The following is a 22,379-nucleotide window of genomic DNA, read 5'->3' on the forward strand; positions in this document are numbered from 1 at the left end:
AATCAATACCCGTCCCTTGGGATCCGACCTTTACTTACCCCTCTACTAAAGAGTAGTTTGTAGAGAAATAAATATTGTTTTGGTTGATAGCTTTGACGGCCAGCATAACACGATAAATATTAACACCAAAAATGGCGTCGTTGCCGGAGACGGTGTTCAATTGATTTGATTTTCGTTAATTGTCTTTAGTTGTATCTTTCTTTACCTTGGGGAAGTCAATCTCCTCAAGGTTGTTCTAATTGTTTTCTAGTTGTTTGATATTTTGCATGACTATGAGATCACAAGGTAATTTATTACCTATTGATTTCGAAATTGAAAGGACCTTAACCAACAATAGAAGAGTTGCTAGAGGTACTTCAAGAGTCGTAGGTATTGGACAAATTGTGGACATTCAACCAAATAACATTGAGTTTGTCAATCCTTTTGCAAGAGAAGGAGAGGATAACCCAATTCCAAACCAATCACAAAATCAACCTACAATGCCTAAATTTTCATCACATTCCGTACCAACCGAAGAGAACCTACCAAACGGTACTCCTACACCACCACATTTAACCGGTAATTTCATTGCCAAATCCGCATTCATACAATTAGTTGAGAGAAGTCAATTTGGAGGGATGCCTAGTGAAGATCCTCATTTACATATGGAGACTTTCTGTGATTATTGTGATGCAATTTCTCAAACCGGAGTTACTCAAGACCAAATCTATTGGGTATTGTTTCCTTTTTCCTTGATCGGTACCACAAAGCAATGGTTGAAAAGCCTAGACAAGGCTACCTTGGTATTCATTCATGGAAAAAGTTAGCACTTGCCTTCTACAAAAAATTCTATCCTCCGGAAAAGACAAATATGTTGAGAGCCCAAATCACCAGGTTCAAGCAAAGGGATGAGGAATCATTATATGAATCATGGGAGAGATTTAAGGACACTTGTCGTTCTTGTCCACACCACGGACTTAGTTAGTGGTTCCTTGTGCAACAATTTTGGAACGGCTTATATGAAGACTCACACAATGTTCTTAATATGGGATCCAATGGGAGGTTTACCGAAGTTGATGACAACCAAACATGGGCCAAAATCGAAGAGATGGCGGTTCATAATTCCCAATATAGTAGGCCTCGAAAGGCCACTAGAGGAGGAAAGCATGAGGTAGATTCCATCACTCAATTGGGTGTTCAACTAAGTGCTCATATCGACAGCATCAACTTGAAGTTTGAGAAGGCCATGGCTAAGCTTGATGAAGCTTCCAAATCACCCAAACAACATGTTAATACTATGGTGGCATCATCCTCAATCCCAAATGGAATATGTGAAAGTTGTGGAACCTTGGGACATGATTAAAACGAATGTAGGGGAACAAATGAACAAGTAAATGCTTTCCAAGCATACAAGAGTGGTACCCCTTATTCCAACTACTATAATGAGAATACCAAATTCCATCCAAATCTCTCATACAAAAGCCAAAATGTTCAAAATCCTCGACCAACATACACTCCACCTCCAGTGAGAAAGCAAGATCAAAGACCCCTTTTCAACCAAAGCCAAGGATATCAAAATCAACCTTCCTATAACCAATCCAATGACCAAAGCTTTGATGTTCAAAAAGTGGTCCTCTAAATGCAAAAGAACCAATAAGAATTCTTCACCCAAATGCAAAAAGATAGCCAAGCTAAAGAAATCACCATCAACAACATACTTGACCACACCAAAATGTTAGAGACTCAAATGACCCAATTAGCATCTTCTAGCTCCCAGAGACAAAAGGGGCAATTACCTCCTCAAGGTAACCCGCCCGCAAGACATGAGACGGTTAGTTCCATCCATTTGAGGAGCGGTACAAGATATGAGGGGCCGAAGAGGCCAATTGATGAAGATATTTTGGATGCTAGTAGCAAGCAAGGAGTTGTGGAGAACTCTAAGGAAGAAGAACCCACTACCAACGAACTTTCAAAGAAGAAGAATGAAGGAAAGGCTAAGAATGATGATAATGAGCCTATTGTGATTAGACTTCCATTCCCAAGTCATCAAGCTAAGCCTAAGCTTGATGAGCAACTTGAAAAGCTCATGGAAATTGTGAAGAACATAGAAGTCTCAATCCCATTTACGGAGTCGATCAATCATGTTCCAGCTTATGCAAAGTACATGAAGGATATTCTTACCAAGAAGAAATCCATCCGAAAGTTGGAGACTATTGCCTTTACCAAAGTGAGTAGTGATATTCTTCAAGGGAGTTCCCCTCCAAAGCTCAAAGATTCGGGAAGTTTTTCTGTTTCATGTACCATTGGCGACACTACAATCAATAAAGCATTATGTGATCTTGGAGCAAGTGTAAGCGTCATGCCAGACTCGGTATGTAAGAGGCTAGGAATAGGAGAGCTCAAATGCACCAACATTACTCTTCAAATGGCGGATCGATCAACAAAGATACCTTTAGGGGTATGGGAGGATGTGCCCGTAAGAATTGGTAAATTCTTCATCCCGGTAGACTTTGTCATTGTAGACACGGAGGAGGATTCCAACATTCCTATCATCTTAGGAAGACCTTTCTTGCATACCGCCGGAGCGGTAATCGATGTGAAACATGGAGACCTCATACTTGAAGTAGGGGATGGGACAATTACTTTCAATCTTGAAAAAACAATGAGAGCTCCCCGATTACTTGAGCCATGCTTCATGGTTGTTCACTATAGCCGAGAAAGTGATAGGAAGAAGTTATAATCTCTATGCAAAGATCAACCCATAGGTAAAGAAGCATCACCCATATGGAAGGAGAAAGTGGATGACCTTCAAGTAGCTCTATTCGGAGAGCATGGAATTTTCAACAATAATGAGAGCTTGAATAGCTCACCCATCATGACAAGTAATGAAGAAGGCCTCATTGGCCATGATAACAAGAAAGGAGAGTTGCTCTTGTCAACTTATGACATCATTAGGGAACAAGCAAGCGAATTTTGTGGTCTATGGGACGATGAATTTAAAGGATTGGTCAATCCTTATATTGGAAATGCTATGACCTGGGACCAAGGCTTTATTGATCCTTGTCATCACTTTGACTCGGACTACAACAAGGAAGAAAACGATGCACAAAGATCTATGCAAGATCTTTATCATGTAAATGAGCAAGCCTTCGACTACTTCTACAAGGTGTTGAGCAACATCAACAACACCTTGGCTTTGCCCCCTTGATACCTCTCACAAGAAGGAGAGTTTGGTGGAGTCCTCCCTAAACCATCATTTGTAAATATTCTAACCCCCTAACTAGCATTTTATTTCCTTTATTACATCTTTGTCATTTTTGGATTTGCATTTTTGTGCTTTATTAAAAGATTTTTGACATGAGAGCAAATGAGGGAGGTATTTTTGTTGGAAATCTATATCTCATTATACTCAACATATTCAAATATGTTATAATTAATTAAGTCATGAAATTAATTCGTGATCTTATGCATGCAAACTTAAATTAAAAAGAGAAGAAATCATCAACCCTTACTATGATAATTTCGGATTTTTGGGCACAAGTAAGCTCTCTTTCTTACTTGTTCTTGAGCTTTCCTTATATGTATGAACAAGGATTCAAGCTTAGAATCCCTCCCAAATGTGAATACCCAAGAAAATCTCTTAATAACTAATATTATTTTGTACTAGAAATAATATAAGTCTTACTATAAAATTGACACAAAAAAAATATTTTGTACTCTTGAAAATTTTCGGTCAAAAGATTAGGATTTGAGAGATTTTATTTCTCTAAAAATTTCTTCACAAGATAGAGAATGGAGTATATTTCTTACACTAGAAAAATAATGTTGTAGAAGTGAATAATTAGAGAAAAGGCCTTGGCCTTTTCTATGTATAAACCGGTTGGGGGGAGGGGAGATAGCCAATGCATGAGGCCAACTTTCTTCCCAAGAACAACTAGGCATGCAAGGCTATATTAGGTTGTAATAATTATGTTTTCCACTTAAAATAAAAACACAATATAAACCTTATACTCCCTCCATATTTTCGGCACATTTAACATAAAATGGATGGTCCATTTTATTTTGTCAATTGTGACATATGTGACATGTTACTTGACATGTTACTTGACATCTGAATTTGTAATGTATTTTTAACATATTAAAAATCAACATACTCATAAAATATGTCATATACAAAATCGACTTAGTAATTCGTAATTACTTGTGCCAAAATGGTTTATCAAATTATAAATTACAACGTTTTGTATTTATAATAAATTATTCATTCAATTTCAAATTCAATTGTTTCGTAAACAATAATTTTATCCAAGTAATAAAATAATTCGATTACTTAGACCGTATCTAATTTAATCGAATTATAATAAGACACGTTAATCTTACTCACAAATCATCCGTCAATTTTAAGCAATTTAATTAACTCGTATCGGCATACGATTAATTAAATAATCAATTAAGAGTATTTCCCTATAGGTATGACCAAAGGGGATCAACTGATCACCACCGTCGCACGACAGTAATGTCAAACTCTAGACAGCCAATCATTACCGATATGTGTGGTCCAGTTGACTGTAAAATATTACATCCCACATGTATTCTTAAAATGAGATGTAAACATGTGATCATTATGATCGACAGTTGTGATCGCATTATTGTCGGAGGACACATATTCCAACAATCTCCCACTTGTCCTCGACAAGTGTGCGTCACCAATTCTCTTGTCCTATTACTATCTCCCAATCAATGCAAGGTGTCTTTCAGGTCGTACTTGCAAGTGATCATATCGAGAGTGGTTTCCTCGATCTGGAGAATAACTGATTGACCGGAGTTATCAACCATAGATACCTTCCGAGCGTGGCCACACATTTCCAGTTCATTACTTCTCGAGTGGCCCTGAGATATTGTTATAACCCTGACAAGGGATGGACAATTCCTATTGCACTTATTCCCTTCGACTAGCCACAACCATCATAACACAAAATATGCCCATTTGACCCCATTTACGAAGGTCGTAGTAACACAAATCAAAGTTAATCTGAAACTGTGCCATTTTAGGCGAACAGTCTTTAGTCAAAAGAATCGACTCATTAGAATACTATAGTAGGTCTCGCCACAACCAGGCTATATAAATTTGCCAGAACTCTATAAGCGGTCATAAGGCCCGAAAAAGTGTTCCTAATAGTCTGCCTATGTGATCGACTAGTCATCTCATATGACTCTATGGCATTTGATGCCATCAATCGCATCACACTCTAGTTACTTCGAGACGTCACCTCATACAAGTGACTATGGGTTAATACCATGTTAATCCGGGTTTACTTTAATGACGTTCAATATTGTCTCTACAATCCGTTTGGATTTAACAAAGTGTAAAAGGAGTTTTCAGATTTTAAAAACTCGTACGACAAATGTGATTATCATATGAGTAGTCAATACTTGATTATTACTTCATATCCAATTTAGATCTTGTATGTAGTTGTTCATCTCAATTCAATTTAAATGACATGACTCATCATGTTAAGCCTATGAGAAGGCTTTGGTTAGTAGGTTTTATCAACTTCTTGTACCTTACTCAACCTTACTACATACTCGTTTTCCTTTGTAATGTATACATTTGCATTACAAAACTTTCTGAGTACGTGTCGAGATCCAATCAAGACATAGGCCCTCTAGCCTTAGAATAGCTCCCACTGTTTTCACAGTGTGCGGGACTCATCCTTCTTGCACATCCCATGATTACAAGTGTACTCAATTTCCGTTGTAAATATTTCTCATTGTTCTTTATTGCCTAGAACGATTCTAGAAAATCTATTTCTTAAATAACATAGCCATAATGGTATCTTAACCATCCTAATGTGTTTTGATTATGGTTTTGTCGGAAACCATGCACAATTCTCAATTGTCAATTGTCATTTGTGTAACACTCTTACACAAAATTGCATCAAAAACACTTTGCATTACATGCTTAATGCTTCTGCAAGTACTTACGGGTAATCTTTATGGCTTACTTGGTAACTATTACTTAAATTCGATTTGAAACAATTCATCATACTCAAAGTATATGAAGTGTTATACATAATTTCCTATTTAATTGATTCGACAGCGGAAGCAAATGGAATCAATCAAATATGTTCAATTCGATTTAACTAGTCATGAATCTTATCAACATAAGACTCTTTATTTGACATTAATATCATGTAGATTTATCTCCATAAATCCGGATATTAAAGATGTACTATATAAGTCTAAAATCATTCGCAATGATCAATATGGCATCCACATATAAGACTACTTAAAATTTCCGTAACTCCCACTAAACTCCATGTATAAACACAACTTCTCGCCTTATCGAGAAAAGTTTTATAACATGATAAAACATTTATTCCAACTCATTGATGTCCTACTTATGACCCTCTCTTAAGTTTCACATTATCTTAGGATTGCAAGAATCTACAAAACTCAAGACATGTATTGAATACATTCCTTCTAATTGAAGAAGTGGGTTTTAGATTTACTTGCTATATGTATATTATCATAATGAAACACAATCCCTAAGAAGATCCAAATAGACTTAAGCATTTCAACTAGTGCAAAACCCTTTGCAACCAATTAAGCTTTGATATCTAACAATTCACTTGGAATTTATTTCGGATTTTCATGGCTCTAAACCTTATATTGAGTTGTGACTTAAACACTCTCATGTAAGTCATATGTTCATTAGTTTCCAGAAGTAATCAACTTGAATCAAACAATTTCTTTGTAAGTTGCAAGCTCTTTACTTTCTAAAAGTAACACTAATTCATCATCTTCAACAAGTGACGACTTTAACCTCCTAGGTTTTGAAGAAACAACGTCTTACACAAAACGTCTCATGTAGCCAAGAAAGACCAGTTTCTTGCGACATAACATTCTTTGTGGCTCTTTGAGTAATTTCTCCCACTCTGTCTTCTAGAAATAAACATATATTCTAGAAAGACAGCTTCACGAGCCACAAACCCGTTGTACTCGTGATTATGGTAATGAAAAATGAGCATTTGTTTCTTTTGAAAAGCTTACAAACAGGGTACCCTACCATTTCATATCTCATATGACTCGTTTTAGATTTAGTGGAAAAATAATTTAGACAAAATGATAAAATCCCCAAAAGGATCAAGTAACTCAAAGTAACTTGATTGAAGTCCAAACCATATCGAATAGCGTTTGATTTCTTTATTCAACCACACATTATCCCATAATGCGTGCTAAGAGAGATTAATTTGTGATATTATATCACATTTCCTTTGGCTTATATCAAAGTCTTCACTTTGATAATCCCATCACGGCTAAATCGTGATTCCTGGAACTCTTTGAACTTCTTCAAAGATTTCTCTATTTCCGTTATTAAGTGAACACGTTAGTGTCAACCTAAATCGTTGGTAAAAGAAAATGATCAACCTATTTTGGATCAATGATTTACAACCTCGATCTCCTTTTCAACCAAAAGGCACGAGACATCTTGCTTTGAATACAAGATACGCATATACCATAAGATTAACAATGTAATGGTTTCAAGAGTACTCAATAACTCTTTGCGTTCATCATTCCAGAATCTAAGGTTCAATCTTGGGTTACCAATTTGAGTCTTGCATCATCTACATGATATATCATTCTAGTTTGGTTTAGAATATAATCACCTTGATAATGGGCTAGCCATACATCAAATCGTGGTGTATAGGGTCACAAAAGTGAAACCTTTTTTTTGTATCTTAACAAGTTTATATTCTTATTTGGAGTTTATGAACTTAATAGTCACAATTAAGTACAACTATAAACCCAAAAACTAGATTGAGTACACAATGACTCTATCTCTCAACATCATTGTTGCTAGTCGTCATATTCTAATCATCATATGTATCAAGTAAAATGATGAAAACCACCACCGGTTTCTAATATTGACGAAGTAGTACTAGCAAAATTTATGTCAATTAAATAAACATTTAAAGAAGAAGGTCCCATTAGATGTCCCACAACTAACTTGTTGATTCTTCAATAATTTGGGGTAGTTTCCTTTCTATCGTCCAACAATTAAGACAATGGAAACTATATCGTTCGGGATTGATAGGTTTAGTATCGTTATTCTCATTAACTTTACTTTTAACATTACCTTGTATCAATTCCATTTTAATTTTACTTCTTTAAAACCTTATCCTTTTCTTAACGGTTTAAGAGAATGCTCCCACTCAATTCAATGAATCTTTACTTTAGAGAAGCAAAGTTGAATCTTATGAAGACTACTCTTCAATTCAATCGTTTTAGTCTTAAAACTTTCATTGAAGTGGTTGCGGTATTTTGGTCAATTTTGATTTCCAACAAATCTAGTTACCAAAATGATTTAACGTTTCAAAGTACTTAACTCAACTAAGCATATGAGAAACAATTCATTGTAAGTAGATATGTTAGTCAAGAATCAAAAACTCTTTTGATCACGAATAACTTTTATCTATACTCTTCACAAGAGATCATTACAATGGATAATACGAGGTTTTTAGAAGAAAAATTCAAATTTTGTCTTTAGTTACGATGTTTTAATGGAGATTTGAATCAAAAATCTAAATGATATCGTATATGAATTGTGGTATAGAAATAGAACAATATGATATAACGGAATAATGGAAAACTTAATATTTATCGTTTTATTAATACTTGTAAATAACAAGTAAAGCATTTACATAGTGACCTCTACCCAACTATTATAAATGATTCCAAGATTCAAATTCATATTAACTTGGGCACGGTGTGGCCGATACATCCCTTATCAATATAACTCGGTGGATTAACTCTTTAATCGATTCTACTTTTAGAACTCTTGGTCGATAAAATTACATTAACATTTATCTTTAGCCCAAAACACATCCGACAAGGGCACGGTGTAGCCGATTCATCCCTTATCAATACTTTTGTTGAGTTCAACCCAAATTTCGAATAAATGTGTCCATGATCCAAATCCACATTAACTTGGGCACGGTGTAGCCGATTCATCCCTTATCAACATGAATTCGGTGGATAGACATTTATCACCCACTTCCCCTACGTAACAAGGTTTGTACCCCGGTGTGGCCGAGTGCACTCCCTCATGAAATAGGTTTTCATGGTTTCTACTTTTTGGTAAGGCTAAGTCTCAATTGTTTATTTAGCGAGAGGTCATGTCAATTTATTATCTATCACGTTTTAAGTGAACTAAAGCGGTGAACTACGATAATTGTAATTGACACGGTCGATAAACTCGATATAATGATAATGCATGTTTTAGTTATGGCGATGCATGCAACATATAAATAAAATGCAAAGCATAATGAAATCCTAGTATGGCCTTCCTAAAATAGTAAATCTAATTAACTATTACAAATTTAGAAACCAACTCCATTGGTCCCTTGAACTTCGGTTTGGCACGCATCTCGAGGTAACACCGTCTTTAATGGATCGCCTTCTCGAGTGACACCGTCTTCAAGGATCTCCAGAATAAATAAATTACATAACAAATTACATAATTTCCTATTATACATTTGTAATTAAAATAAAAATAACTATATTAAATTACAAAACGGTGATACGAGATCACAATAAATTACAACCGAATCGATATTCTCATACATTTCGGGTAATATCAATTAAAAACTAAGGCCAAACTAAGCAAAATTACATAATTCAAAAATTACATAAAATAAAATTATGACAATCATAAATAAAATGCAGCATTATAATATGTATGAACATGCCCAATTTTATGCTAAATTTCCTTTAAGGAGCCAATATTGTATATTAATCGGTTTTTACGGATTTGCGTGATTCAACCTTTTAAAATCACAATAATTACATAAAATCATAGTTATGTACTAGTTAATTACCCTAACCATCTTAGGACTCAAAATTAGTCTCCACTAACATATTGACAATAATTAACTTATATTTCTTAATATTGTTCATAAAAGACTTAAAAGTACAATATAATGCCATAAACTTCAAATAAATCATAAAAATTTCAAATAAGCTTGAAATTTGAAATTTTAAACTCATGAACATTCTGGAAAAATATCATGACACTCATAATGTTCGAAAACTTAGGTTAAAAATTTCGAAATTTATCGAGAAAAACAATGTTGCGGTTTATCGGATTTATCAATTAAAACCATAAAAATATGAGAAAAATTATTTTAATTTACTTTTCACTTTTGGATCTGAAATAGGTGATAAAATTCAACATGTGACATTTTTCCTTACTCATGAAGTATGTTTTAGCAATTTTTACTAATTAAAGTCACTATTTATGTGATTTTTCATCAAAAATTCATAAACCATGCATAAGGACTTCATTATAGCCAATTATTTTACATACATCTTGTAAAATGTCATGTGACAACATACTAAATTTCTATGACCATATTCGAAATATAACTCATATTAACCTATTTTTCTATTTAAATTCGATTTTATCATGAAAAATCCATATTTCGAGTATAAGAACTCATAAAATTATGAAAAATTACAGGTCATCATAAGATAATATATGTGAAAAACTATCCAAAAACTACTCGAAAAATCGAAGTTTAGCTAATTTTAGTCCAAAAATGACATTTTTATCATAAAATCACATTTTAATGCCATTATTATATAAAATGAACAATAAAAATCCATAAATTAACCAAAATATCCTTATTACATTTTAGGACCATAAACTTTAACATGCCTGATTGATTTCGTGATATATCATAATAAACACAAATTTATAAGTTTTATTTGTTAATCATATAACTCGGAAAAACTATAACCGATTTGCATGCAAACAACCTAAGGCTCTGATACCACTTGTTGGAAATCTATATCTCATTATACTCAATATATTCAAATATGTTATAATTAATTTAGTAATAAAATTAATTCGTGATCTTATGCATGCAAACTTAAATTAAAAAGAGAAGAAATCATCAACCCTTACTATGATAATTTCGAATTTTTGGGCACAAGTAAGCTCTCCTTCTTACATGTTCTTGAGCTTTCCTTATATGGATGAACAAGGATTCAAGCTTAGAATCCCTCCCAAATGTGAATACCCAAGAAAATCTCTTAATAACTAATATTATTTTGTACTAGAAATAATATAAGTCTTGCTATAAAATTGACACAAAAATAATATTTTGTACTCTTGAAAATTTTCGGTCAAGAGATTAGGATTTGAGAGATTTTATTTCTCTAAAAATTTCTTCACAAGATAGAGAATGGAGTATATTTCTTACACTAGAAAAATAATGTTGAAGAAGTGAATAATTAGAAAAAAGGCCTTGGCTTTTTCTATGTATAAACCGGTTGGGGGAGGGGAGATAGCCAATGCATGAGGCCAACTTTCTTCCCAAGAACAACTAGGCATGCAAGGCTATATTAGGTTGTAATAATTATGTTTTCCACTTAAAATAAAAACACAATATAAACCTTATACTCCCTCCATATTTTCGGCACATTTAACATAAAATGGATGGTCCATTTTATTTTGTCATTTGTCAATTGTGACATATGTGACATGTTACTTGACATGTGAATTTGTAATGTATTTTTAACATATTAAAAATCAACATACTCATAAAATATGTCCTATACAAAATCGACTTAGTAATTCGTAATTACTTGTGCCAAAATGGTTATCAAATTATAAATTACAACGTTTTGTATTTATAATAAATTATTCATTCAATTTCAAATTCAAGTGTTTCGTAAACAATAATTTTATCCAAGTAATAAAACAATTCGATTACTTAGACCGTATCTAATTTAATCGGATTATAATAAGACACGTTAATCTTACTCACAAATCATCCGTCAATTTTAAGCAATTTAATTAACTCGTATAGGCATACGATTAATTAAATAATCAATTAAGAGTATTTCCCTATAGGTATGACCTAAGGGGATCAACTGATCACCACCGTCGCACGACAGTAATGTCAAACTCTAGACAGCCAATCATTACCGATATGTGTGGACCAGTTGACTGTAAAATATTACATCCCACATGTATTCTTAAAATGAGAGTTAAACATGTGATCATTATGATCGACAGTTGTGATCGCATTATTGTCGGAGGACACATATTTCAACAATTTTAACGTGTTTTAATGTGTAGTGTTTGATCAAGTGTGAGGATGGAAAATGCCTAGGGTAACCAAGCCTTTGTAGTGCAACCCACAACATTTAACAAGAAAAGGAAGAAGGAATGACACGGGAAGAGGAAGCCCCACGAGCAGACCTGAGCTCGTGGGAGCTGAGAGCAATCCGAGCGTCTCCTGGCTCAATCCGCGCGTCCTACTGTCGGGACGTGGGAGCTGGGAAGCTTCAAATAATAGGAGAAAGTCCTGTAAGAAAATATGCACGAGACAAGCTTAGGACGCACGTCCTCAAACATCAGGACGCTCGTCCTACTATCGAGTCGCGGGTCCTGGGAAGCTTCAAACTTATGAAATTTTACTGAAGAAATATCTTCACGTCCCAGACTTAATCCAAGCGTCTCAGCAGAAATCCGCTCGACCTGAGCTCAATCCGCGCGTCCCAGAACTGCTTTGCTATTTCAGAAAACCCTATAAGAAGATCCGCGCTTCCCGACTCTAATCCGAGCATCCCATACCTGATACATAAGCAAAACAAGGGACTCCTCCTTCTTCCCAATTCATTTTCATCTTTCAAAACACAACCACATACATTTTCCCTCACTTCAACCTTCAATCCCCTCATCCAAAAACACCAATTTCTCAACGAAATTCACCACAATCAAAACAAAACTTGCTCAAAACAAAATTAAATCACTCCTTCATCAACAAAAGACCCTTTAACCATCAATTTCCTCAAAAATTGAATCAATTTTCTAGGGTTTGAGGCAAAATTTCGAAAATCCCAAATTGATTAAAGTTTGAAGAAGCAAGGAGCATTCAAGAAACATCTCGGTTTGTTGATACCAATTTGATAAGGAGCATACAATGGCAAGGACTAAAGGCGAAATTAAGGCACCCAAAACTTCAAATTTGTCAAAGAGGCAATAAGCGCTTCTAGCATCTAAGGCTTTGGTAGTAGTTAACCAAGGGAGGAAGTCCAAAAAACTGCCAATCCCATTGAGGAAGCTACCACATCTACTCCAGTTGTAGAACCATTGCCAAACTTTCCGGAGGTAACTTTCTTATCCGACAAACATAGGATTACATTCCTTTCCTTGCCAAGAAGAAAGTTGTAACTACCAAGTTTATTTGCCATGATACTTTGCAAAAATTGGGTGTCCTTGAGCAAACTAAAGCATTTTTCGAGTCCATTGTAATACTACGATTTTCTATGTCTATGGGTACTCTATCGAGTGGGACTTACTCTGCCGAGTAAGTAGCTTTTTACGCAAAACAGTAGTCTACCTGTAGGGTACTCGATCGAGTAAGTTGGGGACTCGATCGAGTAAAGGGCACTTGATCGAGTAAGTCACTTACTCGATCGAGTAAGTGTGTTTTACGGGTTTGTTTGGACGGGTTTTGTTAATAACGCGAGATTAAGATAAAAGCTTTCGTCATTATTTCTTAAACACTTTTTCAACATTCTTAAACCTTTCAAAGAGATTAGAAGTTACATTATTCGTATCTCTCGCGTTATTGGCAAATCCCAAGGCTAGGTTTGTCGGATCATCTCGTTCTTTACGCCGTTGTGATCATCGTGTCAAGGGTAAGTTCCTCATATAATTTTTATAGCGTTTGGTTGAGTTTCAGTAAAACCCTAATTGGCTAATGTTGGGGGTATGGGGTGTTTTGTGTAGTATTGGTGGTAATTGTATGTGTGTATGTTATAGGAGGAGGATTCGTAGAGGAGAGATTCTGATTAGCTGCTAGTTTATCTGTGGTGATTGCTATTCTAGGTAGTGTTTTACCTACTCAGTATTGGTTACATAGTGTGGTTGGTGATTGTTGTTGTTGATTGATTAATTATCGTATTGGAATTGGTTTTTGGTAATTGTTGATTGTGTAAGGTGATTGTTGTATATCTGTCTGTGATCTTCGGGGTGCGTCCCTGGCTGACTGGAGTCACTTGAGGGAGTGGCTTCACGCCCTTGATTTGCCTTCTGTGGAATCCGCCACAGAAGGGATGTGGACATTAATGAACATGGGTTTATCGCTCGGATGAGATGAGCGGGGCTTAGGTGGGAATGGCTACGGTCCCCCACTGGCGGTGTGGAGTACTTGTTGCGATGGGTACTTTGGCAGGACTACACACTTCAGTGTGTGTTCAGGTGTGTGGAGATGAGGATGGAGTTGGCTGATTGAGTTGTGCTGATTGAGTTGTTTGTAGTATTGTTTATTTGCAGCTGTTTGTTTTATGTAATCAGTACTGACCCCGTTTAAATGTTTTAAAAACTATGGTGATCCATTCGGGGATGGTGAGAAGTTATTGAGCAGGTATGAGTCGATGCGCATGGGATAGCTGGGTTGAGTCATCACGATGCGGTTTTAAAAGTCTTCCGTTGTGTCGAACATTCTCTTATTTTTGTTTAGTCGTTTGACAGTTTGGGAACGTTTGTATTTCTTTCATCAGTTTTGGATTTTGGTTGTATCGCTTTAAACATTATTATTAAAGTACGTTTTGTTATTGTCTATTTGATTATAATTGCCTCGGGTAACCGAGATGGTAGCACTTCTATACCTTAAGTGGTCCTGGTGTGGCACTTGGTGTATGGGGGTATTACAAAGTGGTATCAGAGCGACGATCTTGAAACCTGTAGCTAATGAACCTAATGAACATAGGGAGTCAAACTAAAATGAACCCGGGTAGGAGTTGCTAGGAGCTAATGCAAAGACATGGGAGACGTCCTAAAGTCACGATCTCACCCTACAACTTTGAACCGGTCACTATGGGGTATGTGTCGGGATCGCTATGTGTTTATCTTGTGTGTTGTGTATCTATATAGTAATGTGTCGTTTTAATTGGTGGATGCATGAATGTGGAGGATAGGAGATATGTGGTGAAAGATGATGATGATATGAGTATATATGTCGTTGATTGAATACATGAATTGCATGATGGCTGATTTATAATGTGGCTTATTAGAAACATGGAAGGGAAGTTATCGTTGCTTGTATATGTTGGAGTATGTGTCCTCGAGAATAGTCTGATCACATGTTTAATTCTCAAATTAAGAATACGTAAGGGATAATTCAATTATAAGTCAACTGATCAACATTAATCAGTAATGATTGGCTAACTAGGGTTTGACATTACTGTCGTTTGACGGTGGTGGTCAGTTGATCCCTTAAAGTCACACTTATAGGACAATTCCCTTAATAGATAAGTTGATTAATTGTATATCGATACAAGTTGATCAATTCCTTAAAATTGAACAATTGTTTTGTTAGTGAGAATATTTATATCTTATTGTAATTTGATTAAATAAGATTTATTTTAGTAACGAAAAGATTTCATTACTAAAATTGATTATTGTTTATGAAACAATTAAGATAAGAATGAATGGTTAAATATAATTACAAAATGTTGTGAATTATATTAACATGTCCTATTTTATGACATGTAATTGTGAATTACTAGATAATTTGTTATATGTAATTTGATTAATATATATAATGATGTTTATTTGATAAATATGCATTAAATTAATTAATAACATGTCACATACTACATGTGACATATTGTGTGACAAATGACAAATTGACAAAATAAAATGGAAGTCCATTTTATAGAGGAGCACCGGTTTTTGTAGAGGAAATGGGTTTATTTGTGTTTGTTTATATTGTATGGCAAACATAATAATCACTCTATATTATAGTCATACACACCTAGTTTTTGGATAAGAGAAAAAGTAAAAAGAGTGAAGGCCATGCATTGGCCTTCCACCTCCTTCTCAACCGGCTCCCCCTCCTTCTCTAATAGAGAATTGTTCTTTATATTTTTCATTCTTGAGCATATTCATTTTTCTACCTTCTCACTTACATCTCTCTAAAATTAGTTTTAGAAACTTTAAAAACTGTTCATCTAATATTCTAATTTCAACATATAAGATTACTAGTGTAGTAATAAAGATATTATTAGAATCATTTTAAGGGTCATTAATATATTAATCTAGTTAGTTAATATATTAGTTTAAGGGTTTTGTTTTGGGTGCAACAAGAGGAGAATCTCTATGTTGTTGGTCGATCGACCGCTGGTACTGGCAGTAAAGCTCATTTTCGCACCCGAATTTAAGTCTGACTTTTCAGCATTTTCCGAGCCTTTTCTTGGCGTATCAGGACCGTCATATGAGAGACCACTGCGGAGGTGAATTGCATTAAGTGTCTCGATAGGAGCCTCACATTTCCTGGAAGAATTGGCGACTTGGTTAGCCGCTAAAATCTCTAACTGCTTTGCAAAATTCTTTGCAGATTCAATCCCAGCTTCTTCTATTTTCGTGACTTGAACCAAAAGAGCTCGGATTATTTCTCTCAATTCCGCGGTCTCATCTGAGTTATGAACAGGAATTTCAATTTCTCTCTCGGAAACCTTAGAAGTCTCGAGCTTTTCGAGCCGGGCTTTAATAGAAGCTATGAGTGTCGCAACGGCACTCATTTCATCACTTGGCTTTCGCGAGTTTCCACGCGAACTCCCTATCTCAGCTCTATGGACTGTCATCTCCTCAATAGTGTTCCAACCTTTATTCTGACCAGTATTATTTTGGAACCTACCATTCGCAGCTGCATCCAGGATAACCTTGTAGTCATCATATAAAGAATTGTAGAATAAGTTGCAAAGGTACCACTGCTGGAAACCGTGGTGAGGGACAGTCCGAACCAAACTCTTGAAACGTCCCCATGCTTCACAAAATTCCTCATCAGGTCCTTGCTGGAAATTTGAAATTTTGTTCCTCAAGGCATCAGTCTTTGCGAGTGGGAAGTATTTTTTGTAAAAAGCTAATGCTAGAGATGTCCAATCTGTGACTCTAGCTGCTACCCTATCAAGGTAGCGGTACCAATCTTGCGCAGAATCCTTCAAGGAGTATAAGAACATCATCCCCTTTACTTCATCTTGGGTCACCCCAGTCGGTACAGGTATGGAACAGCAGTAGTCTGTGAAAATTTCTATATGCTTCAAAGGATCCTCGTCCGGTAGACCGGCAAACTGATTTCGCTCCACTAAATCGATACAGGAGGAACAGAATTCGAAATGACCATGAGTAGGGGTGGGTAAATCGTATCCCTTTGGAACATGCTACACTTGTGGCTGAAGATTATCATATATTGTAGTCATGATAGCAAAACTGAGAGTACTCAAGCCTTCCTCTCAAAAATCTGTCCTCTAACTGTGCAAAAGCAAAATTAGAAGTAAGAGTAAGCAACGACCTAAAGGAACCAAAGTTACTTGAGTCAAGAAAAATAAACTAAAAATAAAGCAAACAGAATTACACCGTCTCCCCGGCAACGGCGCCAAAATTTGATACCGTCATTTTGTATCAAAATTAAATTTATAAGTCCGAACTAAAACTATAGCTAGTGATAGTAAGGGTCGAACCACAGAGAGACAAGATCAATTCTATTTGCTATTTTTAATCTATTGAAGTAACAATTAAATGGGGGTTTTTGAATTTGTTTGATTCTAGAGGCTAATTGGCAAAATAAGAAATTTCTCAAACAAGATAAAAGGGAGATCAGGAACTTCGGTTCACCATGGCTAAGGTCAGGTCACAAAAGGTAGCAGAGATCCTGTAATACGGTCTCAGGAAATATGAGCAAGCCTTTCGATCAATGCTCAAATTTAACCTTACGGTCTTCTAATTCCCTAGAATTTCTCAAAGCTTTCGCTCAAAGGAAATTCCAAAACTAATGAAAACCTAACCTACTAATCTTTCAATCTAGCAAGACGGGTTTATCAAAAGAAAATAAGATCGATACGGAAGAAATCATACTAGTAAATTCGACCCTAATTTACGCCATGGCTCACCTAGTTCCCAATCAAGATAATTAGCTATGCATGATTAAGACTATAACAATTGCAAAATTAAAGACAAAGAATAAAATTGACATGATTGAAATTGAATTTAAGATAAAGGATTAAAACTGAATTGCTTGAATATAAATTGGTAACAACAAGAATTAAATTGACAAGAACAAAGGAAGATTGAAATTAAATTAAAGCTTACTAAGGAAATTGATGAACAAACAATTAATTCGAATCCGTGCCTCCACTTCGTGTCTCCAACACTAGATCTCAAAACTCCGTTCTTGAATAATAAAAAGCATAACCTAAATTATTGTTTACTCATACTGATAAACGTTATCGAAATTTGGTAAATTACAATCGGGCTTTCAAAAGACAAATGCATAAAAGACCCACAGCTTCGCGGTCTGGTCGATCGACCAGGTGGCACGGTCGATCGACCAACCAGTACAGTGATGTCTCTTCTGCGGAACTTCCACGGTCGATAGACTGGAGAAGTTGGTCGATCGACCAACTACGCTGTGCAGTAACTTCCTTTTCTCTTCCAAGCAGCCTCTTCACTCCATGCACGCATCCCAAGGTGAGCAAGTCCGAACTCCCATCTTCCAAGTTTCCATAAAGTTGCTTCCGGAGGACGATTTAAGCTTGTTTTACCTTACTTCCACTCATTCCTACAATAAATCATAGAAATTCCAATGTAAACCGTTTCGGGAGAAATAGTAGCTTTAAGCTAACAAATATGCATAGAAATACGTGCCAAAACTGCAAATAAAGTGTATAATATATGCACGTATCAGCCATACTAGGAATTTATTATTTGCTTTGCATTTCATTTAGTATGTTGCATGCATAGCCAAATCGCCATAACAACACATGCATATCATATCGAGTTTTTGACCATGTCCATTAAAATTATCGATAATTCGACCTTTTAGCTCACTTAAAAGTGATAGATAATAAATTGACATGACCTCTCACTAATTTTAAAATTGAGATTAGCCTTACCAAATAGTAGGACCCATAACTCCCCATGACATTTGGGGTAGGTTTGGTTTTGATGTGACCATTATTTGAGCATATTTAGTCCCCGAATTAGCCTTGTTCCCATGCGTTTTAGTGCATATTTAGGTCATTTATTGTCTTTAGTCCTTTGTTTTCCATATTCTTTGAGGTTTTGATCCCTTGGTAGGAAAGGAGTGCAAACCTTGCATTTTCATGTCAAAATGGAGCTAAATTGATTGAATTCAATGACCAAGCATCAAAGAGATGACAAGACTAGAAGGAAGAAAAGATCCTTGCATCTCCGGCAAAATCCTCAAGGGTTGTATGAAGAAGAAGGAAGAAAAGAAGAAGGGAAGAAGTTGATCAAGAATCCGAGCGGATTGCCCCCTGGACGCCCGTCCAAGACAAGGAATCCGAGCGTCTTCCTCAGAGGGACGCTCGTCCAAAAGCAAGAGAATCCGCCCGTCCAGCCCAAGAATCCGCTCGTCCAAAAGACAGACAATCCGCTCGTCCCGTGCCCTGGACGCTCGGATTATGTTACAGCTATTCCGTTTTCTTCTTGTTCTATGAAGGATGCGCATACCTCGGAAGGACTAGCAAAAAGGAGACTCGCATATTTTTCCGAGAGGAGCGATTCCTCAAGGACTTAATCGTCATTTAAGCCCTTAGTAAACCCTAATTTGTGTACCTAATTCCCACTATAAATACCCTATTAGTCTAATTAGATTAGGAGGTTCTTCTTATCAATCTCTAGTATAGTTTATATCAATCTAATCTCTCTTTAATCTTGTAATCAGCTTTTAATCAAGTCTTAATATAAATCTCATTTCCTTAATCTCTCTTTTGTTCATCTTTTATTTTGGGTAATTGGATTATTTGGGTTATTATTTGGAGATTGACAACCTTCCAATCAATCATCAAGTACTTCTATTATTCCTTGCTTTATTATTGTAATCATTAGTAGGTATAATTCTCTTAATCCCCTTTTAATTATTGTTAATCATCTTCATTTATTCATCATGTTTTACTTTGTTGGTATGATTGACAACCTTGCTAGCATGTTCAACATGATAATGAGTGAGTAGTTTCCTTAACTAGGGTTAATGGGTAATTAGGGGAAACCAACATGGGGGGTGATTTATGCTTAATTTAATATGTTTTCATAGTTTATTTGCTTGCTTGTTGTGATCTCAACTTATGCACATGTTATGTTCGATGAAATGCGAGCCTATGAATACTTGCATTTTTTTACCCATCACTTATCTTTTCAATGAGACTTGTAAGACATAAACCAACTCGAGTCTTATTAGACCATGCATATAGTTGAGTAGGGAAGATTAAGTCGACTTGTAGGTGTTGTACAATCTAATCGATTCGGCTCCGGGACCCAAACTTTCTTAGGATTGTAAGATATAAACCAACTCGATCCATCACAACAATAATCGCTTGCTTATAATTTGAGAATATGTTTGTATGATCAATTCCCATGAATCCCCTTTGACCCCATGACACCCTAGTGCCTTTTATCAATTGTTTACATCTCTTTTTAATCATCTTGCTTGTTTACTTTCATTTTTATTTAGTTTAGTGATCTTCTATTCCAACCCCAAATTGTGACACCCCTAGACACCGCTAGTTACAATTGAAAATCTCACTTCAATACCCGTCCCTTGGGATACGACCTTTACTTGCCTCTTTACTAATAGTAGAGTTGTTTGTGGAGTTATAAATATTGTTTTGGTCTAGGTGCTCCTAACGACAAGTACCGAAAACTAAACCTCCCAAGTGAGTACGACCAAAAATGGCGCCGTTGCCGGGGACGGTGTTAACTTGATTTAGATTTTCTTAGATTTATATTAGTTGTGTATTTCTTTGCCTTAGGGAAGTAAAACTCCTCAAGGTTTGTTCTAATTATTTTCGAGTTGTTTGATATTTTGCATGTCTAGAAGATCACAAGGTAACTTGTTACCCTTTGATCACGAAATTGAAAGGACTTTGACAAACAATAGAAGACTTGCTAGAGGTACTTTGAGAGGTATTGGTGAGGTTGTAGATATTCAACCAAACACTATTGAGTTCGTCAACCCTTTTGCAAGAGAAGGTGAGAAGAACCCAACACAAAATTAACCCACAATGCCTAAATTTTCATCACATTCCGTACCAACCGAGGAGAACCTAACCAATGGTACTCCCACACCACAACACTTAACCGGAAATTTCATTGCCAAATCCGCATTTATCCAATTAGTCGAAAGAAGCCAATTTGGGGGGATGCCTAGTGAAGACCCTCACTCTCACATGGAGGCTTTTTGTGACTATTGTGATGCGATTTCTCAAACCGGTGTAACTCAAGACCAAATTCGATGGGTCTTATTTCCTTTTTCTCTAATTGGCACCGCAAAACAATGGTTGAAAGGCCTTGATAAGGCTACTCTCGGAATTGACTCTTGGAAGAAATTGGCTCTAGCTTTCTACAAAAAGTTCTACCCACCGGAAAAGACTAACATGCTAAGAGCTCAAATTACGGGCTTTAAGCAAGGAGATGAAGAATCTTTGTATAAAGCTTTGGAGCGATTCAAAGGAATTTGTCGCTCATGTCCTCATCATGGACTTATCGAGTGGTTCTTGGTACAACAATTTTGGAATGGTCTTTATGAAGACTCAAGAAACATTCTCAACATGGGATCAAATGGTATGTTCACCGAAGTTGACGATAATAAAACTTGGAACAAGATTGAGGAAATGGCGGTCCATAATTCACAATATAGTAGACCTCGCAAGGCTACTAGAGGAGGAAAGCATGAAGTTGACTCTATTACTCAATTGGGTGCTCAACTTAGTTCTCATATTGATACCATCAATTTGAAGTTTGAAAAAGCTATGGCTAGACTTGAAGAAGCCTCAAAATCACCAAAGCATCATGTTAATGCCATGACGGCATCTTCATCAATCCAAAGTGGGATATGTGAGAATTGTGGAACTTTGGGACATGACCAAAGTGAATGTAGGGGAACAAATGAACAAGTGAATGCTTTTCAAGTATACAAGAGTGGTACCCCTTATTCTAATTATTACAATGAAAACACCAAATTCCACCCAAATCTCTCATACAAAAGCCAAAATGTTCAAAACCCTCAACCAACATACACCCCACCTCCCATGAGAAACCAAAATCAAAGACCCTTTTACAACCAAAACCAAGGTTACCAAAATCAAACTCCATACAATCAACAAAATGACCAAGGTTTTGATGTTCAAAAAGCGGTCCTCCAAATGCAAAAGAATCAACAAGAGTTTTTCACCCAAATGCAAAAGGATAGTCAAGCAAAGGAAATCACCATCAACAACATTCTAGCCCACACCAAATTGTTGGAAACCCAATTGACTCAACTAGCATCTTCATGCTCACAAAGACAAAAGGGGCAATTACC

The 22,379-nt window shown here is 35.9% G+C and overlaps 3 non-coding genes across 3 annotated transcripts; 1 reads left to right on the forward strand and 2 right to left on the reverse strand.

Annotated features, from left to right (window-relative positions):
- Positions 1-850: 850 nt before the first annotated feature.
- LOC141604001 (small nucleolar RNA R71) lies at positions 851-958 on the reverse strand. Its single transcript, XR_012525830.1, has one exon. It is a non-coding gene; the product is annotated as a small nucleolar RNA R71 (small nucleolar RNA).
- Positions 959-16,777: 15,819 nt separating this feature from the next.
- On the forward strand, positions 16,778-16,886 carry LOC141603658 (small nucleolar RNA R71). Its single transcript, XR_012525517.1, has one exon. It is a non-coding gene; the product is annotated as a small nucleolar RNA R71 (small nucleolar RNA).
- A 4,567-nt stretch (positions 16,887-21,453) lies between these two features.
- On the reverse strand, positions 21,454-21,560 carry LOC141603285 (small nucleolar RNA R71). Its single transcript, XR_012525171.1, has one exon. It is a non-coding gene; the product is annotated as a small nucleolar RNA R71 (small nucleolar RNA).
- Between the last annotated feature and the right edge of the window lie 819 nt (positions 21,561-22,379).

Source organism: Silene latifolia, chromosome 9, assembly GCF_048544455.1.
Source record: "Silene latifolia isolate original U9 population chromosome 9, ASM4854445v1, whole genome shotgun sequence".
In the NCBI taxonomy this organism is placed as follows: Eukaryota; Viridiplantae; Streptophyta; class Magnoliopsida; order Caryophyllales; family Caryophyllaceae; genus Silene; species Silene latifolia.